Source organism: Macaca nemestrina, chromosome 16 (assembly GCF_043159975.1).
Source record: "Macaca nemestrina isolate mMacNem1 chromosome 16, mMacNem.hap1, whole genome shotgun sequence".
Taxonomy (NCBI): domain Eukaryota; kingdom Metazoa; phylum Chordata; class Mammalia; order Primates; family Cercopithecidae; genus Macaca; species Macaca nemestrina.
In genome coordinates, this window is record NC_092140.1 from 3,040,962 (window position 1) to 3,065,966 (window position 25,005).

A 25,005-nucleotide genomic window follows, 5' to 3' on the forward strand; every position below is an offset into this window, starting at 1 on the left:
TATTTTCTATGTATTTCAGTTTAATTTAATAATATTGCAAAAAAAGGTTTCTGAAGAGGATACTAAATAATAGCAATGACATTATCACTTTATAAATATACCCTTGCCCTAATTTTTGCTGAACAAACTGTTATTTTAAAGTGACAAATATAAGTTATAACAAGGAGCACTTAAGATTCAGAAGCCTCAGCAAATTGTGGTATCTTTTAGCGATGAAGACTTTTAGAGACAAATGTGAACAGGGCAGCCAGCCTACTTGGCTTAGTGATTTACAAATGCATTCGACTCCGACGTGAGAAACACGCGTGGCTTCTCCCGCAGGCCGCTCCGCTGAAACATGGCGCACTCGTGGGCGGAAGGGCAGGACACCCGCAGGGTGCAGGTCCTGGAGGACGTCGATGGGAATTTCGTGTCTAGCGGTGCAACGAACATCATCGGCAGCTCCCTGCGAGGACCGCGAGCTTCACGTGTGGGAGCTGCGCCGCCCCCTGGTACCCAGAGACACGCGGAGCCTGGGCTCCCTGGCCTTCTAATGCTCGTTAGAGTCTAGCCTGAAGCTAAGAAACCGAAGACTGAGTCAGAGCTGCTCTTCAGTAACACCAAAAACTGCTGCACGATACCCTGAAAAGAAGCAAAAGGAGTGAAATATTGTTGCAGAAAAGAACGACCCACAAAGGTATTCCCTCCACCCTTTATCACCTTTGAGTTGGGTTTGTCTTTCCAGATCAACAGGTCCTTAGTAAACACCCACTACGGAGGGTGTCCAGGGTGCGAGAGCTGCTGGGACCCTGGAGTGCACACGGCCAGTGCACCTGCATTAGGAACAGGTGCCCTTTTACAAGGATAAATTAGCGATGAATACATTTTATTTGAAACTAACAAATAGCTTTTTCACGTTGTTCTTAAGTTCCACAAGAATAAGCAAAGTAACAGATGTTAGAACATTCTATTCTTTTTATTTTGATTGCAGAACTCAGTGCCACACATTTCATCTTTCACATGACTCATGAAAGAGGATTTAGTCCTAGATCCCTCACTGGAAGACAAATCGAGAACATTGGACAGGTCTACATTCCCAGCCATGACCTTAAGGTTCAACACTGTTGGGCGTGAGGCTGCAGCTGCCTTCCTGACATTCAGGAGTCTGTCTACTCAGGTCTCTCCTTAACAATTTTGTTAGCTGCAACTTAATGAAATATTTGAGAATCGCTTTCCTAGAATCACTAATATTCACTAGCCTCACTCTTTGCATGACCTTTAACAGCAAATCCATCTTCCCAAGTTGAGATCATTAACTCAGTGATTTTAGGAGTAACAGGGCCTTGTGCTCTGAATGAATCTATAAGTCTACCTGCCTTCACATTTAACTCTAAAGTTGTATTAAAGCATCACTCAAAAGTAGGCTTTCATTTTCTTGGCCTCATAATCAATTCTCTGTAATTATTTAACATTGCCTTTGTGGTATGAGTGGAAAAAGCACACAACATAAAATGAATGACTGGCACCATTATGTTACTCTACACTTAAATTACCACCTGGAAATCTAGGACCATAACATGGGATCACAACAACCACCACCTTTAGCTACACGGTGCATCATCCTACAGGACTTAAAATTACAAAAATGTCCGTCTTCCCCATGTGCATCCTAGAAAACAGCACAAGACATAAAATTCTATCAAATTTATCAAAATGTATTTTGTCATATAACCAGTTAACACCCTCCATGTCTTTACAGCAGGCCAGCAGCTTATGGGGTGAGCTACAGGGTTCCACAGACTTTGTCTTCCCCATTGTTTCCCCAAAGACAATTCAGAGCATTGCTGTCTTCTCTTGGCTCATGTAAATCTGAAAATTTTTATTCCAGTGCTGTCCCAAAAAAGACAATGTGGAAAAGTCTATCTCCAGGATTAAGATCTATGTATTAGTCTGTTCTCACACAGCTATAAGAACTACTGAGCCTGGGTAATGCATGAAGAAAAGAGGTTTAATTGACCCACAGTTCCACAGGCCTAACAGGAAGCATGCCTGGGAGACCTCAGGAAACTTACGATCATCGCAAAAGGCGAAGGGGAAGTAGTTAGTAAATATTATTTCATTCCACTTAATTGAAACCATCGCTTTACACTGTGGCAGGAGAGAGGGACAGACAGTGAATGGGGATGTGCCACACAATTTTAACCATCAGCTCTGGTGTGAACTCACTCACTATCATGAGAACAGCATGGGGGAAATTCGCCCCCATGATCGAATCACCTCCCACTATGTCCTTCCCCCAGCATTGGGAAATATAATTCAACCTGAGATTTGAGTGGGGACACAGAGCCAAACCATATCAATCCGTTAAGATAGAAACCACCAAAAGAGAGAGGCAGTGAATGAGAGGGAGAATGTTTGTCTTCATTATCATTTTCCTTTAGCCTAAAATGATTTAAGCACCTGGGACACAGAGAACCTGACTCTGAGAAGTGCGAAGTGAGGATGTGGCAAAGGAAACCCTTTCATGCTTGTGCAACAAGACCAGCATTTAGGAAATTGTGGCAGCAAAGAGTTTTCTCCAACTGTAACAAGGACAGACACTGATCGTGTCCAGACTTGGTTTTATGAGAACATGTGCTATAAGAACAAATCTTCAATGAAAATACTGGCTCCTAGCTATAATCAAGCAAATATCTATACATGTCCGTAGATGTACATTTGTACAGAATCGACTTTACTGAAATGTTCTTAGGAAACAGGACTTGAATAGCATTCCTTCAATAATATGTTTAAGCACCTTTCAGTGTCAAGTTTCTGAGTTGAGTGCCAGAGGGAACACAAATTTACCTACCACAGAACCTGTTCTCAGGGAGCTCACCGGAAGACATGGTAAATGAATGAATGAATGCAGTAAGATGAAGGAGGTGATGAATTATGTGTGTCAGCCTGAAATAATAGAAATGATCAGAATCCAGTTTAAAAAGCTTATTCAGGTGAAAAGCTGGGAATGACCATCTGGAAGACAAAGACACCAGAGAAATGGGGTCAGCACTTAGAACTTGAAAGTTGTTTTGCTTTTATATATAGTGTTATTTGAAGAATCGTGAGGTTCATAAATTTGGAAAGGAGAGCTTTATTTCTCATAAAGGGTTGCAGCCTGTAGGCTGGGCATCCTGTAGGCTGGGAAGCATAGCCTCTTTCAGAAGCAGGAAGCAGACACTTCAAGGGAGGGAAGGATAATACAGGATCTTATGTTGAACAGATTGACTAGGTATACATATTCTACAGGTTATAAGAGGAGCTCTGAATATTTACAAAGGGGAGGCATAGGCATGTGTAGTAGAGTAACATATAAGTAACATGTGTCCCACGTTCACTTTGGGGTAGAGACTTATCACTTAAATGTATTATTATAATTAGATCCTATACATCAAAAGGTAAAGCAGACGACCTGAAGGCCCTCATTGTGCAACCTCTTTAAACTGATCAGAACCACTCCATGGTTGGTGGTCTCTTATCAGGAAGGAGTGTTGATCAGTTCTGTCCACCAGACCGGGGTAGTGTCAGGTGGTTGGTTGAAATCAGCAGTCAAGTGAGTCTTTCAAGAGGGCTGGTTTTTGTTTAAACCTTAGGAAAAGAAAGTCTAATGGCAGTTAGCAAAGGAGGGTCCATCATGAGGCCCATCTGACCTCCTGTACTGTCATGGCTGAGAGCTGTTTTTTTTTTTAAAGATTTCTCCAGGGTCCTCTTGGCTAAGAGGGGGTCCGTTTAGTCACGTGGGAGGCTTAGGACTTTAGTTTTTATTTCTCATTAGGCAGAAAACAAAGAAGTTTAGTAGGATTATAACATTTTCTGTGCAAGGCTGGTTTATTAGTTGCAAAAATTTAATCAGTACAGTTTGCTTTTTTCTCCATGTGACACATTTTCTTTTCTTTACGGTTAGTTTTTGTTTCCAATTTAAAAATGTATATTTAACATTTTATTTTAAGCAATGTGATAGCCAAAGTCTTTGTATGAGAAAGGTAAGAAGGATGTTAATCTATAACAAAGATCTGTAGTGAAGAGGGACGGGGTCTTTCTTGTCACTCTTTAGTCATTTGCAGCATTTTACAAAACACTGTAGGTAAGGAAGAAGGCTAATCTATAATCAGAGAAATAAAGATTACAGCTGCCTACATTACAGCTGCCTGTTTGCATGACTCAGATCCCATAATCACATTTCCTTAGGGCTCAAAATATTTCAAAGTTTCAGTAGCTTAGATTTTGAATTACTTATTTTCACATGTGAAGCTAAAGTCTTACAGAAATTCGGAGAAGGAAGCTATGATATTATGAAATACATATAGTTGGTCTTTGCCAGTTTTCCTGGCCTACAACTCCTAAAATCCTTGGAAACTTCAGAGTGCTGTCTTTTTGTTTGCTGATGTTTACTGATAGCTTCAGGGTATGGTTGGCCACCAGAAAGACAAAGGCATAATTACAGGGCTAGGACTTTCAGTCCCACCTCGTAATCTCCAGGGAGGGGAAGAAGCTGGAGGTTATGTTGATCATCAATGGCCAATAGTTTAATCAATCATGCCTACATAATGAAGCTGCCATAAAAACCCACGAGGACAGGGTTCAGAGAGCTTCTAGATGGCTGAGCCTGGGGAGAGTCCTGGAGTGTGATGCCCATGGAGGGCGTGGAAGCTCTGTGTCCTCCCCGATTCCTCACTCTGCATCTCATTATCTGTATCCTTGATGGATGTATCCTTGTAATATCCTGTACAATAAACTGGTAAACACAAGTTGGTGTTTTCCTGAGTTCTGTGTGCCGCTCCAACAAACTGAACCCGAAGAGGGTTCTGGGATCCCCAATTTATAGCCAGTCAGTCAGAAGTTTCAGAGCCTGGACTTGCCACTGGTGTCTGAGGTGGGCCGTCTTGGGGACTGAGCCTCAACCTGTGAGACCTAAGGTTACCTCCAAGCAGATAGTGTTAGAACCGAATTAGAGGGCGCCCAGCTGGCGTCCACTGCTTACCATGTGAGGAAACCAACCCTGCCACATTAGGTCACAGAAGGCTTCTGCGGTGATGGCTGCTGAGATGTGAGAGGAGAGGAAGAACAGGGTTTGAGAGATTTTCCTAAACAGCTGAACACGTGGAGGTGCCTAGAGGGTGGCACGCCCCTCTCCCACGCCCTGTCCTGTGCACCTCTTCAACTGTAGTCTTTGTAACATCCTTTGTAATAAACTAGCAAACATAAGAGTTTTCCTGAGTTCCATGAGCAGCACTAGCAAATTAACCCAAAGAGGAGGCCGTGGGATCCCTGATTTATAGCCGGTCAGTCAGAAGACAGGTGAAACAACCTGGGGCTTGCAATTGGCACCGGAAGTGGGGGCAGTGTTGCGGGACTGAGCCTTCACTCCGTGGGGTCTGACGCTATCTCCGGTAGACTCAGCACTGACTGGGCTGGAGGACTCCCAGCTGGCATCTGCTGTGGAACAGATTGATTGCTTGGTATATGGGGGGAAAAACGCACACATTTGGCCATAGAAGTCTTCTGTGTTGATTGTGGGGTAAGAGCAGAGGAAAAGCAGTCTGTTCTTTCCCCTGCACAAGCCTAAGTCCAAATGGGAACAGTCACTTATTCACTGAACAAATTCTTAGCACCTATCATGAGCCATGCATTGATCTAGGTACTGAGGATACAGCAGTGAACAATTCAGAAACAGCCACTATCCCCCTGGGCACTGTTCCAGTGGGGAGATAGACAAGCCCATAAACAAATGAAGATGAAATTGGATGCATTTGGCACTCCTGGGCAATGAAAAACAGCAAAGGCAAGCTAGAGATAATACAAACGAAGAGGGTGTATGGAGGGAGGCCATTTGAGATTGGGGGATTCACCTAGAAAGGTTGTGAAGAGTATACGTGTGTTTATGTGTCTGTGTGTATATGTATGTGCGTGTATGTGTGTTATATGTGTGGGTGTGTATATATGAGTGTATGTATATGTGAGTATGTGCACACACGCACACAGGGCATGTTAATGATGTCAAGGTCTTATGTTTGATTGCTGTAAATAAAGGCTAGATGGTATCAATTATGTACTGTCAAGCTCCTTTATAAGTAGGCATATGAATACATGTCAAAATTTTGATGACCATAGGGAAGAGATTTCTACATTTATTTTCAATTGCCATGTCTAATCTTTAGAGAACAATTCAAATTATTAAATCATTAATTGATCTTTTAAAAAATGTTTACTTCCTAGGTTTATAGTCACTTTTAAATTTTAAAGAAGTAAACTAATAAATGCTTTGAGGAATAAACAAACTACTGTAATGAGGCTATCACCATTTTAGCATATAATTAAAAGATTTCTGTTAGAAGCCAAAACATTTTTAAACTCAGAATGAATAATCTGAAAGATTATCCTACCACAATCATTGCTCTGTAATTTGCCACTGAACAGGTTAGACTAATTGCATATATGCTTTTTATCTGCTCTTTAAACAGAAGAGCTAGTTTTACAGGCGACATACAAATGTATCTTGACAGTTGGAATGCAGCCATATTTTTATCCATATGAACAATAAGAAAATGTAAACCATTAGAACCTCAGACCATTCAGGTATCTTCAGAGGTTATGAAAGCATTGCTTCATCTAAGGGCAAGGCAACATACAGTCACTCCAGCAGCATACATGAGGAGCTCGGTATGCTTTAGACCATAATTAACCTGTGAGAAATATATAGTTATAGAAGGAAAAGCCAAGGTCAGAATATAATTGCAATATGCTTTTATTTTATTGATGCGTTTTCCATTCAAGTTTCTTTTTCATCATTATATCAAACACAGAAAGAACTGAGAAAAAAGTTAAATATAATTATGTAATAATTTCTCATTAACTGTTGAACAAATGCCAACGACCCCTCGCAAAAAGCAGAAATGAAGAGGGTACTTTTCTTAGGAAGGGAATTAATCTCTAAGAATCAGATCCATTAATACAGACCATAAAAAATTCCAACTTCAATTTGCCAATCATACAGGCAGCTACCAAGAGATTTCTTCAAAGAGAAATCTCCTAGAGAAAATAAAATGGCAACTGGACCAGGGGAATGGGTGAGTTGGTCAGATTCTCTGTATAACAAAGGATAATTTACAAGATAAACTTAAAAATTATAATATTCTAAGATGTATCGTATAAAAATGTCAAGGAAGTAAGATATTTTATATGGTAAACATTTAAATTTTTAAAATTCTTAGCAAAACAATAGAAGAAATAAAATAGCAAGAGTAGCCGGGCTCAGTGGCTCATACCTGTAATCCAAGCACTTTAGGAGGCCGAGGTGGGTGGATCACGAGGTCAGGAGTTCCAGACCAGCCTGGCCAATATGGTGAAATGCCGCCTCTACCAAAAATACAAAAATTAGCTGGGCATGGTGGCACATGCCCATAGTCTCAGCTACTCGGGAGGCTGAGGCAAGAGAATCGCTTGAACACGGGAGGTGGAGATTGCAATGAGCCGAGATCGTGCCACTGCACTCTAGCCTGGGCGACAGAGTGAGACTCCATAGCTAAATAAATACATAAATAGATGAATGAATAAATAGTGAGAGTGCTGAATGAATCCACAGAGATATTCCAAAAAGCAGTAAATGCGTTATTTATAGTTCACTGATCTTCAAATTCAAGGATGTCAATTTTTTAGGGTATGAGAGCAGTTAAGTAAACACTAGAGACAAATGTAAACATTTTCTAACTTGAAAGCAAGAGTGCTTAATTCTACCTTTCCCCTACTTTTTTTACCCCTGTTTGAAGCACTGATCCTTTCTTGCTCTGGTAACTTTGTCTTAAAATCTCACCACCCTCCTATTTACTTAACACTGAATTAGCTTGATCTGTTTGCTTCCATCAGTTCGTAGGGTTCAGAAACAATGTTAGCTACAAAAAGGCATAAGGATATGACTTCTGTAGTTAGTTTAGTAATACATGAGAGAAAATGTGGTTTTCTTACATAATACTGCCTTTTCTTCCAAAAGTAATTAGAATTTTTCCCCCAGATTTTGAAAGTACTTTCCAAATTAATAATTTAGAATAATGCTGAATTTGTATAGCCCTCTATTTTTGCCTGGCTTTGCATTTCAACGTAAATACAAATGTAGGGAATAAAAATATATATATTTTCTCACTCTTTGCTAGGTTTATGCCTGAGGCTCTTATAAGACAGAATAACAAGAAGAAAGCGTGCAAGCATATTTAATATAATTTGTAAGTGACGTGGGAGTCTTCAGAAATAAAGACCCAAAGAAACAGGGAAACGTGTTTTTTATGGTAGGTTTGATGAAGAGTGGACAGTCTTGGGGAATTATGGCTTTCTTGGGAGCGTGATCTAATGGTAGTAACCTGGGAGGCATGGGATGGCTTAGCAAGGCCAGTGTGTTCAGATTATTCTCTGTGTCTCTGTGTCTTCAGAGATAAGAATGTTTCTTTTCTTTGGTTATAGGGTATGTACTTCTTGAATGAGGGTCTCATGACCCGCTTCAGGGTAGAAGGGCAGAGGAAGAGGAGAGAGACCTTTCTGCTTCTGCTGTTTTCTCAAATGTCAAAGTGCCATGCTTTGGGTTATCGTGTCCTGAACCCCATTATGAGACACAAATAAAATATATACATAAAATAAAAGTTGGATATCATTCTCTGCACTATTGCACTAACAGTTCATATCTTTTTTTATATTGAAAAGTAAAATTGCAGATGCTAGACCGAGGCAGCTTTTACTGACACCACACCAGAAATAGCAAAGCCCGGATGCCGTCTGAAAGTTTCTCTTTCATATTGAGGTTGAAAATCAGCCACGCCCAAAGGGAACTGGGCAGGGAGGCAGTGCAGTGCTCAGCCATGGTCGGTATTCAAAGAGCTTCTGGAAGGACGACAGGAGAAAGCCTTCACAAGTGGAGTGAGCTCTGCTGGGCCGTCAACAGAGATACCGAGAAGTCCCTGAGACTGGCAGGAGCCCAATGCAAGGAAGTCCCTAAGGAACAGCTCTAGACAGAGACAACCAAGAGGAGATGCATCCCTTCCAGTGGATCCAACGGGCATTCGCCAACTTCCAGGCAGGAGGAACTGGAGGTCGAGGTGAATTCAGGTTTCAGGTCACTACAAAAAGTGCAGCTCTCACACCAGCACTATGCCCAATTCATGCATCCCTTGTGTTTGCAAAAGCCCAGGTCAAAAAAAAGCCCTGGGTACTGTTCCCACTTGGGCTTCCCTTAACCAGGGCCCATGGACAGAGAGTGTGGCAGGGAGCAGGAAGGTGGGATTGGCAGGAATTTGGGATAAAAAGTAAACTCATGTTTATTTTTGGTAATTTTTATTTGAAATTTAGCTCTTCCTTTAATTATAAATGCAACTGACAAACTACGGTACCCATATCTGTCACCAACAGAAACCACATATTTCACATGTTAAGCTGTTGCAGGTGTTTTGAAATAGCCACTAATCCTTATTTAATGTGTTAATAAAATAAGCCCACATATTACCACAGCACTGATTTGATATTAAGTTTGGAAACACTAGATAGAGCAAAGTTAAGCAGAGTTCTTTCCAAGTGAATTTCTTGGAGCCTGCACTACTGCACAGAGGAGTGTGAGTGTGGAGGGGAGATGAGTGTGTGGAGGTGGAGTGGAAGGAGATAGCACTCTGAACTCAGCCCCCTCTCGTCACCTCAATTTTAGAACAAACTTTGCAGGTCCCCACCTGACCCTGGGGGTGCTGCAGAGAATCAGAGGTTGGGTAGGCTGTGGTCCTCAAGTTTCACTGCACGGCAAACATACCATGGGGCTCTGAGAATCCTCATGCCTACATCAGTCCACATTAAAACTCCTGCAAGGCCCCTAAGGGGCCTTCAGATCTGATGGTTTATAAAGGGCAGTTCCCCTCCACATGCTCACTTGCCTGCCACCATGTAAGATGTGCCTTTGCTCCTCCTTCACATTCCACAATGATTGTGAGGCCTCCCCAGCTATGTGGAACTGTGAGTCCATTAAACTTCATTTTCTTTATAAATTACCCAGTCTTGGGTATTTCCTTATAGCAGTATGAAAATGAGTTAATACACTACCCCACTGGAAATTAAGTTCCAACACATGAATTTTGGAGAGACAGATTCAGACCTAACGTTTCTATCAAGTGAATGGTTACCAACCACACAAATTGCTATTTAAAATGGATTGTACACTTGAGGAAATAAGATATTTCAATCCAAGATACCACCCACATTAGCCATATTGAGGAACAACTAACCTACATAGGAACTGAAAAGATAAAATTCTCAAGTTTTAATTATGTAAAGATCAAACATACAATTATCTTTAACTACTAACTTCCTACGGTAAATACATTATTTTGAGTAAATTGAAGAAAAAATTCACTAAAATTAATCAAGACTAAATAAAAGCTTAGAAATGTAGAGCCTATCAGAAACTCAAAGAGCAGAAAATTGCAAATAAATAAGAGAAAGGCTATAGACATTTTAGAAACAGAAGGTACTCAAATTTTATCCAATGTTCTTTTTAGATTAATGTTACAATGGACAACATACTGAACACTTCCTATTTGTCTGACTCAATCTTCACACATACACAAAATCCTATGAGATAAGCATTACCATAGGCACATCTGGAAGATGCGGAAGGGAAGGCCCAGGGAGGTGAAGGTATTTGTCCAGGATTCAGGAACTAAAGCCAGGAGTCAGACTCAAATCATCTGACTTCAGAACCTAAGCTCTAAACAGCTACTTCACAGAGATAAAGCAGTCAGATGAGTTATAACAAGATAAACTGGTAGGTGGTATAAACCCACTGGCATTGCAATACTAAACATAGCAGGCCCATGGCAAAGAACACAATATGCTTTATGTCAAGAAAGATTAATTTTAACTCTATCAATCATGATGCATTTTTGAAAAATCCCACAAGTGAAACTAGTGAGGCAAACATAGCTGTTGAAGTCAAAGGTGTCACCTGAGCAAAAGCCATTTCCAGATAAAATGATGAGGGATCTTGAACTTTCCAAAGCTCTACCTAAACTCAGATCCTAAGTGTCAGGTTCAGTAATTGTACTGAGAGAGAGAGGACGGAGAAGAGAGGAGAGGAGAGAGAGAGGGAATGCTAATGTAGGAATATTTCGGGAATGTAAGTGAAGAGTATTTAGAAAATCTTTGTACAATTTTTGATACCTTTGTGAAATTCTGAAATTATCCAAATAAGCATTTTAACTAATAAAGTTATGACTTTACAGATGAAGCAAGATTAAGATATTTAATTGAGAATTTGAAGTGCTTATCTTAATATTATATTGAATAGATATGAACATTTATATAGTGGTTTATCGTTAAATAACTGAAACCTGAAAGTTTGTCTTACGTTTTCACATGTGTTAAACAATGTGTTATAAGAGTTCAAATAGTCAAAATGAGAGTGTGCACAATACCAACACACGACCCAGACATCACTGAAGAAGAAGGCTACCTGGGTGTGCTGTGTTCAGGACAAGTGGAAGAGTGCACACAGCTGGGTTAAGGTGATCAATAAAGCAGAGCACACTGCCCAGCATGCAGAAAATGGGCGTGATGGGGGGGAAGGGGATGGGAACAGACCTATGGAGATCACACCTCGCGAGTCTAGGATGAGACTAGAAGCATTTGGACATCAATCAAGATTTTGACATCAATGCTCAGCCAATAATAGTAGTCTCTGAGCTCTCACGGCGTACTCCTCAGAGGGGCATGCAAGGTTGTTTCATTCCCCAGTTGCTCCACAAAAGTGAGTAAAGTTCTATTTCCCGATTCACAGTTGCAGCTCATGTGTCCTGTGGCAAACAACAAGGGAAATTGTCATACAGAGGTGTATGCTACACAAACACAGATACAGTGTGCACTGTAGGGTCGGAAAACATTTTCTCCACCCTCTTTTGTTCAGTGGCTGGAACCTGTGAACACAACTGACAAAAGTCAGATTAACAGGAGAAAAGGCATAGAAATAGTATTAATCTTTTGAATTTTGTGTGCACAAGGGCTTCACAAAAAAAGAAGTAAAAAATAAAAAAAAAGAAGCAGTTAGACTTAAGAGATTACATACCATTTTAACAAAAGGCAATGCATTTCAAATAAGAGACTAGACAAAGGAGAGGGGTTTTAGGCTTCAAGGGGTGATGACTTGTGGGGAAGTGATTAGCAAATATATCAGGGAACTAATGAAAGTAAGGGTTATTTTAGTAAGGTCTTTTTATACTGACACATCTTGGTGCTGGCTCTCCATCTGTGGTGACAAGGGTAGCTCTCTTCATCCTGGTTCAGGAGAGGGAAAAATTCATGTCGTTTTCACAAAGATAAGTTTATGCATTGCTTTTAGGCACAAAAGAAAGGGTAGAGAATTTTTCCTGCATCTGTTGATTCTCAGTTGCCCTCAGCTCAAAACAATCCTTATGCCAAAGAGGGTTTTTTGTGGAGCAGCATGTTCTGGACCCTTCAATACCTTTCCCCTCATGCCTGAAACTCCAGGTTCTTTATCCCTAAATGACTGCATTGGCCTGTTTTTGGCATGAGTTTGATTTTGGAATAAAATTAGTTCTTTGCTCCTCAGTAAAGTGAAGTTGTATGGGTCTTCCTCCCCATTTGCTTAATAGTTTCTTCACCGCAAAGCTTCAGTTCAATGACCATGTCAGCCATCTCCAAGAGCTGAAATTAGATGTACCTGGTAAAAATCAATAGAAAGAAAATCAAAAGTAAAAGGCCAGTGTCTTAGTCTGTTTTTGCTGCTATAATAGAACACTATGGACTAGGTAATTTATACAGAAGAGAGATTTGTTTCTGTCAAGGTCCTGCAGGCTGGAAGGTCCAAGACTGGGGCCACAGGTGGTCAGGGCCTTCTTGCTACATCCTAACACGGCAGAAGGCATCACATGGCGAGGCAGGGTGCAAGACAGAGAGAGAAAGGGGCTGAATTCTCGCGATAACAAACTTACTCCTTTGATAATGGCATTAACTTATTCATGAAGGCAGAGCCTAATTAACTCTTAGAGGTCCCATCTCTTAATACCATCACAATGACAATTAAACTGTAACATGAGTTTTGGAGAGGACATTGAAACCATAGCAACCAGATTATTTTTACAGACTTCTTTGTGTAAGACAAGTTTGCATTGAACTCCTGGACTACCTGGAGACTCCGGAACAGCCTGCATTTCAGTCTCAGGTACACAAAGGCAAAGAAGCAAATTTTATAAGCAGAGATTAATGATGAGACCTATTAAAATGGAGTCACTTGGTCTATTCACTCCAAGAGCTACCGGATTTTCAAAAATAGAAAATTCCAAATCGGTTGTTAAATGTTCAATTTCAAATTGAAAAAAATTCTGCATTTGCAATTATGTCTCAGTTACCTCTCGTTGCCTCCAGTTACCATATTAATTCATTTCAATGTGATTTTAATGCATTGCTTTCTCAATTAGCCAGTAAGATGTATAAGGAAGAATTGGGTAACATAAGTAATGTTTCTCGAAAGATATTAGATGTTTTGTATCTAGTTCTGATGATTGTTCTCTTAGCACTTAATTAGTACTTAAATCTCTTTTTTCTTTTTAAATTTTAAGCTGCATCACAATATGTTTTGTGTATTATATTCGGTTTTGTCAAAACTATTTGTTAACATTTTTATTGAATTTCTTATTTGTATTTAACAAGAAGAGGCCAATACAAAACAAAGCCCAGAAAAATCAAACTGAGTTCAGTTAACACACCAGTACTGATTTGTCTGGGTAAGTCACGGCTTTCTTAGAGTTCTGCAACTGCACGTAACTTGTTTTAATACTGAGTGTATGAGTTCATTTTCACACTGCCGATAAAGACATACCAGAGACTTGGTAATTTATACAGAAAAAGAGGTTTAATGAACTCACAGTTCCACGTGGCTGGAGAGGCCTCACAATCATGGTGGAAGGCAAGGAGGAGCAAGTCCTGTCTTACATGGCTGGTGACAGGCAAAAGGAGAGAGAGCTCATGCAGGGAAACTCCCCCTCATAAAACCATCAGACCTCAAGAGACTTATTCACTACCACAAGAACAGCATGGGAAAGACCTGCCCCCATAATTAAATTACCTCCCACTGAGTCCCTCCCACAACGCGTGGGAATTCAATATGAGATTTTGGTGGGGACACAGCCAAACCGTATCACTGAGCTTCTAAACTTACTGTTGAGAATAAAAGGGAGATGTCAAAGGCTTTTCTTTTATTGCATATAGAAATTTAAAATTAATCTGATTTCCTGTAACAGCAACATGGTAACCTGATCTCAGAAAACATATTCTATGAGAAAACAAGGAAAATAAATGAATGAACAAAGGAAGGAAGTATGTATGAATGTAGGAATGTTTCATGTATGAATGTATGAATGTTTGGATGGACACAGAAAGCTTTTAGGAGATTTTCTTACTCAGGCAAATCTTCCACTGTTGCTTTCCCAGAATGGAGAGCATTCCCAATTTTGCCCTCTTCACTTTTGTCGCTAACACTTAGAATTACTAGTAGAGAGATCTCTGACCACTGAGGTCAAGGTTGATGAGTCCAAGAAGATGTCATGCACTGAAGTGGCCTTGGTCTGGTCAATAGCAGGTCTTCCTAGATAGCATTTGTGGATTCTCCTGGGCAGGAAGGACCATTGGCCACAACCCTACTGTGGCTCTCCATGATGGATCTAGGTCCTTCTGTCTTTTAAAACAGCAGCATAATATCTCTACGATTAATCTGAAAAGCACTAGAACTTTGAGATTCTGACACAGTTAATCACTCCCGGTATCTGTATTCAATATTTTCTAAAGACAAAACTTAAAAAAGACAATTAGGCCGGGCGTGGTGGCTCAAGCCTGTAATCCCAGCGCTTTGGGAGGCCGAGATGGGCGGATCACGAGGTCAGGAGATCGAGACCATCCTGGCTAACACGGTGAAACCCCGTCTCTACTAAAAAAATACAAAAAAATAGCCCGGCATGGTGGCGGGTGCCCGTAGTCCCAGCTACTCAGGAGGCTGAGGCAGGAGAATGGCGTAAACCCGGGAGGCGGAGCTTGCAGTGAGCTGAGATCCGGCCACTGCACTCCAGCCCGGGCGACAGAGCGAGACTCCGTCTCAAAAAAAAAAAAAAAAAAAAAGACAATTATACAGATTACAGAGACCAGAGTAAGAGAAACTTGGAGAAAAAAGAGAAACTTAGAGTGCCAACAACAATATAACATAAACAGACGAGCAAATAATAATGCAATTTCCCAGCTAATAGGATTGCTTAACAGCTGAATACATTCACACGCCTGATTAAACAGTAACAACATACACTTATAAAGAAAGATTGTAAGTTGTAATATGTCTTTTCAAGAAGCAGCATATTAACCACTGTTTATGCTTCTCTAATTACATTCCTTTAAGTTCTTCATTTAGAAAACAGTTTACATTATAATAGCCAGCATCACTTCTGTTTTTAAAACAATTGGTCACATTTACAGTGCCAAATTAAGGATCTACAGGATGTTTTTGTAAGCAAAAACAAGTGCAAATGTGCTTTGAAAATGATGTTTAACTGAGGAGTCTGGTTACATAAAGATGAAGAGTCTAATGATCTCATCTCTTCCCAGTGGTTTGAAACCCTCTATTTTTTCTTATCACATTTTTCGGGAGCAGAGATTTGTTCTACGAACTTAGAAATTCAAAAATATGTGACATTATTACAGAACCTTCTTTGTTCCACCCTCTTTCCTCAACTCCATTTCTTTAGGCCATAGAAAATGAGGCAGCCTACACAACCCAGTCCTCAAACTCTTGCTTAGAACAGGGTATGGGAATGTGAGGAGAAAACAAATATGACTTAAAGAAGATTGGAAGGGGATCAAATAGTCATTCACTGTTTATCATAATAACATCTGAGAGACCTGCCCAAATACAAGCAAGGTGAAAAGAAATACACGGAATAGCACAAACTTATTAAAACAATAGCAATCAAAGAAAAATAATACCAGGCAAAAGGCCAACCAAAACAACAACACAGAGGAAACACAATACAAAAGACAGAGGAAAGTCCTCTCAACTCTTCATGGGATGGAAAAATTGACATATTACAAAAAGCCCAAAGATGAACAAAACACAATATATTGATCAATTTTTCTGTTAACCTAAAACCACTCCAAAAAATAAAATAGTATGTTTAAGAAATTCTGAGGAAAACACAGCCTGAGTCAAGTGTATCATTCCCAATCATTTAGTTGTTAGAATAAAAACTCAATAGACCTGAACTCTCAAGCATCAATGAAGTCACAGATTATAATATCCATGAGCTCATTTTAAGGGAAATGAAAACGTAATAATAAAACATAAAACCTAGCTAATTGAAATTGAATCAAACAAGAATTTCGAGGTGAGAAATAATGTTTAAAGTGGGAAAGTCTTTTCATACCCCCATATCAGCAATTAAAAAATAGAGTCAAAGATCCCTGATGGTCAAGCCATCCTTAGCGTCCTGACCTGGTCTCAGGAGGCACTGTTGTAAGTTCAGGACCACTTCTTTGTCTCTCTCTACCACGGAGCTAAGATTTGAGGGCTGTTCACCCGGGACCCCACTGCTGGCCCAGTTCAAACCAGGTGCCCCACTGTGAGCCCTGGACATAGGAGTCCGTCCAGGGGTGTGATAGGATCCAGGGGAGCCAACCAAAGTGACTCCTTTGGGGTTTTGTCATTTGCTGATGGAGAAAGCTCTAGAAAGTCTAGGAGATCGAGCTGGGAGGATGATAACATGGAAATGCAGCCATGTTCTCCTCTTGTGATGAAAGTCTCACTGCCAGAGAGAGATTGGGGCTGATGCTGGGAAAGAAGGTTTGGGGGAAAGGATGCTGAAACCTGGGTCATCTGTCTCCTGTTCTTTACCACCATGGAACTCTGAGGGTGGGAGAGAGTGGGAGGGGACATGGGGCCATAGGCCTCTGTTCTTCAAGGCTCTGTTCCTCAAGGGGCCTTTAAGAGGTGATTAGACCCTCTGGATCTGTTGGTTCTGGCACTTGCTCTGTAACTCAATGACCTCTCCAGCATCCTTCCACTATGCCTCTTTCCATGGGAGCAGATTTTGTTGGCTTTTAGCCACCGGCACTTAGAGTTCTAATTAGTATCTACCCCTTCAGTCCTCAGGGTCCTCAGGATGGAGGAAGTCACCATAAAAAGCAATGGGAGAGAGGGCATCTGTTACCTTAAGACCACTACCAACCTCCTCCCTCCTTCCCAGTCACAGACTGGATGGAAACTCTGCTCACCCCAGGCAAGATGCCAGCAGCTACCTTCCTGGTCATAATGTCACAGGCCCTGACATTCCACACTGTCCTGGAGACCAAGGCTGGGAAGCTGAAGACTTCTATAAGGTCCTTCTCCCTCAGCTGGAGGGAGCATGGCAGTAAGCCAAGAAGACAGGACCCTCTGCTTTGTCCTCCTGCTGTGCTGCTGGCAGGAAGTGAAGACCTGACCAATAAGAATGAATTCAGATAGAGTCCCAAGTAGATGGTTGGGCAAACAGAAAACCATGGGTCTGAATCAGGTAGATGATAGTCTTTTCTCCCTTGAGTCCTTCTCTGCTGTGGTTTGAATGTGTCCCCTCAAAAATTCAGGTATTGAAACTGATAGTGATAGTATTAAGAGGTGAGAGTTTTAAGAGGTGATTGGTCAAAAGGGTGCTTCCTCATGAATGGGATTAAGGCCCTTATGAAAGAGGCTTTGTGCAGCATTTGGCTCTCTTGCCTTTCACCATGTGAGGACACAGGGTTCCTCTCCTCCAGAGGACTCATCAACAAGGCGCCATCGTGGAAGCTTAGAGCAGCCTTTGCAAGACACCAAACAAGCCAGTGGCTTGATCTTGGACTTCCCAACCTCCAGAACTATGTGACATAAATTTATGTCATTTTTAAATTACCCAGTCTCAGGTATTTTGTTATAGCAGAACAAACAGACTAAGACACCATCCTTCCCTATCTCCCTGAATTTGTTACCCTTGGACATTTATTCCTTGGGCAATGGAGGAATTTAAGAAGTTTTTCTGTTTTTGAAGCCCTTTATAATTTCAGAACTCCATGCATACATTATATATTTTAACCTTTTGTTAATTTATGGAAATGTTCTAACTTGCAGGAAGTCAAGGAAGAATACCATGAACAACCACGTAGTCATCCTTCAGTTTCAATAATTGTGCACGTTTTTCCGTCTTGCTTTTTCTACACACACACACACTTTTGTTGTTATCAGGAATATTTTAGCACTGTCCCAGGTGTCTTATCACTTCATGTAAAATGTTTTCTTGCTAACAGATTAAAGCACTGTTTTTATGTATCCACAATGACATAATCACACTAACAAAATCAACAAAAATCCTTATAGCAGCTAACACTCAGTCCACATTTTAATTTCTCCCCCATCTCTGTCCCTTAGACATACAAAGTCCCTATACAACCATAAACTCTGAGAACTGCATCACACATGGCCTGGGGCCCCCAATGGATCCTCTGATGTAGTTGGGGTAAGAATTCCCTCATAAGGGGTTTATTCAACATTTCTCTCTGGTCTGGCAGTACCCATTTTCCTTCTGAATTCTTTTTAGCACCTATTTTTATTAGTTTTTCTTTTTCAGTGGAAGAGAAAATGGGGATTATGGTAAGAGGAGGGAGGCAGGGAGTTAAGTGAAAAATACGCATTTCGGAAGACACAGCAGCCTGCTTGGCTATCTGATCTGCTAGGTTATTTCCTCGACTTTCAAAAGAAAGGCTTTTCTGGTGTCCGGGAACATGGACAATAGCTATTTTTTCTGGCAACTGAAGATTATTCAATACTTGAGTGATCAGCTCCTTGTGAATGAGGTCTTGACCTTTACTATTAATAAGACCTCGTTCAGTCCAAATTTTCCCAAATGTATAGGCCACTCCAAAGGCATACCTGGAATCTGTATAGATGGTTCCTTCCTGGTTCTGCAAGTACTTTAAGGGTTGACTGAGTGCAAACAGCTCACACATTTGAGCAGACCAACTGTTGGGCAATTTTCCTGATTCTATTTCTTTTTTATTTTTTATTTTTTGAGATCGAGTTTAGCTCTGTCACCCAAGCTAGAGTGCAGTGGCACAATCTCGGATCACTGCAACCTCCACCTCCCGGGTTCAAGTGATTCTCCTGCCTCAGCCTCCTGAATAACTGGGATTACAGGCGCCCACCACCACACCCAGCTAATTTTTGTATTTTTTTAGTAGAGATGGGGTTTCACTGTGTTGGCCAGGCTGGTCTAGAACTCCTGACCTCATGATCCACCCATCTCAGCCTCCCAAAGTGCTGGGATTACAAGCGTGAGCCACCGCGCCCGGCCTTCCAATTCTATTTCCACAAGAGTTTCTCCATCAATCACTGAATACCCATTGTGTCTTTCTCCCTCAATCACGCGGGAGGAACCATCTATGAATAAATGCCATCAGGAAGGGGGTTTCTCCTAGATCTGGTCTAACCTTTGTATGGTAATCAATTAAATCTAAACATGTGTGTTCCCTCCCTAGATTTGGATTCCCTGTTAGGAAACCTGGTGGGTTGAGTGAATTATCAGTGGTCAATGTTAAATCATCCTTTTCTAACGGAATGGCCTCATACTTTAAGATTCTTGAGTCAGTAAGCCATCTCCCTGCTCTCTGGTTTAAGATAGTTCTAGCTTGGTGAGGTATGCTTACTGTCAATTTGCCTCCAAACATTAACTTTCTGCTTTCCTGGACTAGTATTGCTGTAGCCACGATGGACTGGATGCATTGAGGCCATCCACAAGTGACTGGGTCTAAGACCTTTGATAGGAAGGCTACAGGCTGCCAGTGGCCTCCATGTTCTTGAGTCAGCACTCCTAAAGCTACCCTACTGTCCACATTAACACAAAGGTGGAATGGCTTTTCTAGGGAGGGTAAGGCTAAAACAGGGGCAGTTATGAGCCTTTCCTTCAGCTCCTTGACTTGATCAACTTCCTCAGAAGTCCACAGGAGACGGTTAGGCTTCTCCTGGGCAAGTTTTTGATATAACAGTTTACTGTGTAGTGCATATGAGTCAATTCACAAGTGGCAGTATCAGACTAATCCTAAAAATTTCCTGAGTTCTTGTTAGTTTGAGGCAAGGGTAGGGACACGATTCCCTCAATTCATTTAGGCCCTATTCTTTGCTTGCCTACACTTATCAAGTGGCCTAAATATTTAACTTTGAGCTCTACATACTGAAGCTTTCTTTTTGAGACTCATAGCCCCTCAAACTGCAGATGGTTAAGAATATGTGTAGAGAAGTCAGTTACCTTCTCTGTACCTTCACCAGGTATAAGAATGTTATCCACGTACTGAAGAAGGCATATTTGTTCTGGGATGACAACTTTTTTCTAGTCCGTCTCCTGTGGACTTCTGAGGAAGTTGATCAAGTCAAGGAGCTGAAGGAAAGGCTCATAACTGCCCCTGTTTTAGCCTTACCCTCCCTAGAAAAGCCATTCCACCTTTGTGTTAATGTGGACAGTAGGGTAGCTTTAGGAGTGCTGACTCAAGTACTTGGTCTAAAATTTGACCAAAAAGATCAGGGCAGTCTGTGAACCCTTGGGGCAAGACTGTCCATCAATATTGTTGTTTCCGCCCTGAGTGGAGATCCTCCTATTCAAAAGTAAATATATCTCGGCTATTTTCAGCCAGGGGACACACCCAAAAAGCATCCTTCAAATCTATTACAGTAAACCATTGATGATTATATGGAATCTTGCTAAGAATGGTATAAGGACTGGGGACAATGGGGTGGGTAGTCTGGACTATTTGGTTGATAGCTCTAAGGTCCTGTACTAGTAGGTATGACCTATCTGTTTTCTTGACTGGCAGTATTGGAGTGTTATATGGGGACATACAGGGCTTGAGAAGCCTGTCCTTAATAAAGTCTTTGATTATAGGTTTCAACCCCATCCTACCTTCTAGGGGAATAGGATATTGCTTCCTTCTTGTTACTTCTCCTGGGGTTTTTAGCATGATGTGGATCAGAGGGACTTGGAGTTTCCCTCAGTTTCCTTCTTTGGACCAGACATTAGGATTAATACATTTTTCATCTGCAGTGGTGAGTAGGTTTCATGAAGTGAGGAATCCTCTTGGGCTGACTTGTAGACCCATGCCCAATATTAACATTAAACCCTTGCCCAGTAAATTAGTTCCTGCTTCAGGGATTAACAATAACTAAATATGAGCTGAATGATCCTGGTATCTAACTTCTGGGCTTTCTATAATTTTTGCTCTAAATCCTTCCCCTTTTACCCTGGAAACTAAAAGTTCCTCTGAGGAAGAGACAACATTAGACGGGGGGAAACAAACAGAGGAGTCAGCAGCCCCTGAATCGACTAAAAAGGTGATAAGCTCATATTTAGGTCCCACCTCCAAATTTATCAAGGGCTCCTGGTGGGACTCAAGATAAAAGAGACAGCCCCTGACCTCACTATCTTCCTCAGAAGACATGAGTGGAAGGGCTTCTTTCTCCTTTCTTAGCTCAGGACATCCTCCCTTGAAGTGGCCAGTTCTTCCACAGCTATAGCACCTATCTTGTCCTTCCTTCCTCTTAGTTCTGGGATTCTTTAATCCTGCTCCCCCATACTCTTTAGGGGGCCTGGCAGATGAGGACCTCGATCCTCCAGATGGAGGCTGGGGTCATTTAAAAGAGGATTCGGACCCTTTATAGTTTCTGGCTCCCTGGAAACTCTGTCTAGAAGTACCTGGGTTTGGAGCCATCTGTTGGAAGGTGGAAAACATAAGTTTTGTCTTTTGTTTCTGTTTTTCTTCATCCCTTTTCACATATACTTTCTGAGCTTCCCTGAGGAGCTCATTTAGCAGACGGTCTTTCCAATTGTCTATCCTTTGTAACTTTTTTGAAATGTCTGGCCAACTTTTAGTGACAAATTGGAGCTTCAACATTCCTTGCCCAAACGGATCACCCAAATTGAGGCCTGCATATTGCCTCATTTGCTCCCTCAGTCTGTCTAGGAATCTCATAGGCCCTTCATTCTTTTTCTGTTGTATATCAAATGCTTTAGAAAGATTTTGGGTTCGGGGTACTGATTCCCAAATTCCTTTTATTATCATCTCCCTTAGATGCTGCATATTTTCCCGGTGACCTGCATTGTTATTGTCCCACCAGGGGTCTCGGGCAGGGAATTTCTGGTCCGCGGTAGGAAAGTTTTTTCACCAGGAGGGTGCTCACATTCCTAAACTACCATAGCAACCCTACAAATCATAGTCCTTTCTTCCCCTGAAAAGAGGATGCCCAAGATGGACATTAACTCGACCTAAGTGTATAACTGAGGTCCTAAGTATTGGTTGGTTTGGTCTGCCACTCCATAAGGGTCATCTAGTAGTGGTTTAAGCTCCTTTTAAAAATTCTGGACTTCTGAACTGGTTAAGGGAGTATTTACAAAGCTAATGGCCCTCCCCCCGCTTATGGTATCTCTTTCAAAGGGAAGAGGGTCAGGGTTGACCTCTTAGGTACAGAGGGAAATGGGAAATTCTGAATATCTTTTTTACATTGTTCTACCTCACACTGGAGTCCTTTTAGACAGGGGAATTTAGATTTGGAAGGGAACAGGCTGGTGGGACAGTAATTCCCAAGATTCAGGGTTATAAGGAGGAGGGATAGCATGAGTAGAGGGGAAATTTGGAAAGGGATCTGAGGTGGCAATGGCTGTCTGAGGGAAAAGACTGAGGACACTGAATGGAGGAAGATAGTCTAGGGGATCCCATGCACTGGAGTCTTTAGGCATGAGAGCTGGCTCCTCTGACTTTTCATTTTGGTGTGCTAGATTGGGTTCTTCCCTATTTGTTTTTAAGGGAAAAAGGAGGGCAGGTCCTTGCCTCCAACAAAGGGCATAGCCTAGTTTTTCTTGAGACACTGAACTTTTATCATTAACATATCAGATTAGAAGCTGACACATTACATCTTCATTCAAACCAAACTTTGGCCAGAAGATTGAGGGTTTGAGGATGAGTCCCTGAGTCCAAATAAAACAGCATTTTATCATTTGTTGCTTTTTCCTATGTTTAGTCCTTTCATTATCCTTCCAGTATTTTAGCATGAGACCTAGGGGGCTATCTGGGGGGATATCTTTGTTACCATCTTTATCCCTCTTGCTCCCTGTCTTGCTTGGGGTATTTCCCCCAAGCAGCCTGATGGTTTTGGGGTAAAGTTCAAGGTTCAATTTCCCTTACTGGAAATTTCTCGCCTTTTGGGGGGAGGCTCAACTTTCCCCACTGGAAATCTCTTGCCTTTTGGGGTGAGGTTCAATTTCCCCCACCAGAAATGACTTGCCTTTTCTACTACTGGAGGTTTCTGTGAGGTTCAATCCCCTCCCACAATGGGGATGTCTCTTCTCTTTTTAACCTCTAAGCCACCCCAACCAAGGAGTACTTCACCACCCCCTCATGGCTTTCTTACCTTGGTCCCGACCACCAAGGAAATACTTTACCGGCTCCCTTGGTATCTTTTCCTTGGTCCATGCACAGACTTGCATGGCTGTTATGGAGGATCCTTTAAGCTAGGTTGCTGGCCAGTTTCTGTCCATGTTGCTGAGAGCTCGGGTTATTGTTCTCACTGGGTGGGTCTTGATTTCTCACCCCTGAGGCCACCACAGTGGGGCGGGGTACACGTCCTCACAAGAGAGAACCAGAGACCACCCTCGGAGGGGAATGTAATCCCGGACAAGCCCCCAAATTGTTATAAGTAAAGTTTTGGTGCCGCAAAAGAAATAGCACTTGAATACAAAATTTTCTTTTTAATTCTCAGCAAGGCAAGGGTGCACCCTTACAGATGGAGTAATGGTGAGTACACATCTGGACAAGGGAGGGAAAGGGGTTCTTATTCCTCATGCACGTGGTCCCTACTGCTTTGTCACTCCCCCATTGGCTAGGGTTAGACCGCATAGGTTAACTAATTCCGATTGAGTAATTTAAAGAGAGTGACAGAGTGAGTGATTTGGTGGTAAAAATGGTTATGAAATGAGTCAAGGTGGAGAATGAGTCAGGGTGGAGAATGAGTCAGGGTAGAGTAAGTAATCAGAATGAGTCACGGTGGAAAATGAGTCATGGTGGAGTAGGTAATCAGAAAAGGTTGCTTTACAAGGAAGTTAAGTTTAAAAGTAGAAGGCAAATAATTGAACACACTCTCATATTAATTCTTTGAAGAGAAATTTGTAATTCATATTTAACATCATGATTATACGGCATGCGGCATCTTAAAACTGTGAGGCTGAAGTCAGAGGTGACAGAGGAAGGATATGGCAAAGCCACTCCACTTGACAATGCACTTTAAAAACCACACTGATGATATAAAACCCAAATATTTTACCGCACATGCTTATTGGCTGATTTGCACAATACTTCCATTATAATTATGGGACAGACACAAAATGAAAAGAATATTTTTAACAAAGCACTTGCACGATGCAGCCATACCCGTTCTTAATGATCATTAATGTCTTATCCAAAGAGAACTGTACTTTGTTCGTTTCATTTACTGAAGGTCAGTATACTGGAAGCAATTGTCATCACATCTCAGACCTTTTTGCATATTTTTCCACATTGTTCTGAGCCTGCATGTGCGCAGACGAGTCGATTGGTATGCAGATTGTCTGTCATTAAAGCCATTTGGAAATCAGCTTCGTCACTGGTTTAGTGTTGAAACTTCACATCCTAGAAGACACCACTGGAAAGCTCTGTGCACTCAGAAAGGGAAGGTGCGTGGCCCTGCTGAGCCCAACCTCAGGGCTGGAGGAAGAGGCTGACCTTGACCTTGAGCCTAAGCAATGCCCCAGGACACTGAGACACCACACCTCCAATAAAGAAAAACCATGAATGGCAGAAGGAAGAAACCATTGTGTGGGGGCTAACAAGGAGAAAGAAGTGCTCAGAACCACCACTCACTGTCAGGGTCACTCAGCAGGGTCAGCTCCTGTC

At 41.6% G+C, this 25,005-nt stretch overlaps 1 long non-coding RNA gene across 1 annotated transcript; it reads right to left on the reverse strand.

The window, feature by feature from the left end:
• LOC139359195 (uncharacterized) lies at window positions 1-23,580 on the reverse strand. Its single transcript, XR_011615096.1, has 2 exons — window positions 23,489-23,580; window positions 1-621 (listed from the first exon to the last, which is right to left on the reverse strand). It is a non-coding gene; the product is annotated as an uncharacterized lncRNA (long non-coding RNA).
• Window positions 23,581-25,005: the final 1,425 nt, after the last annotated feature.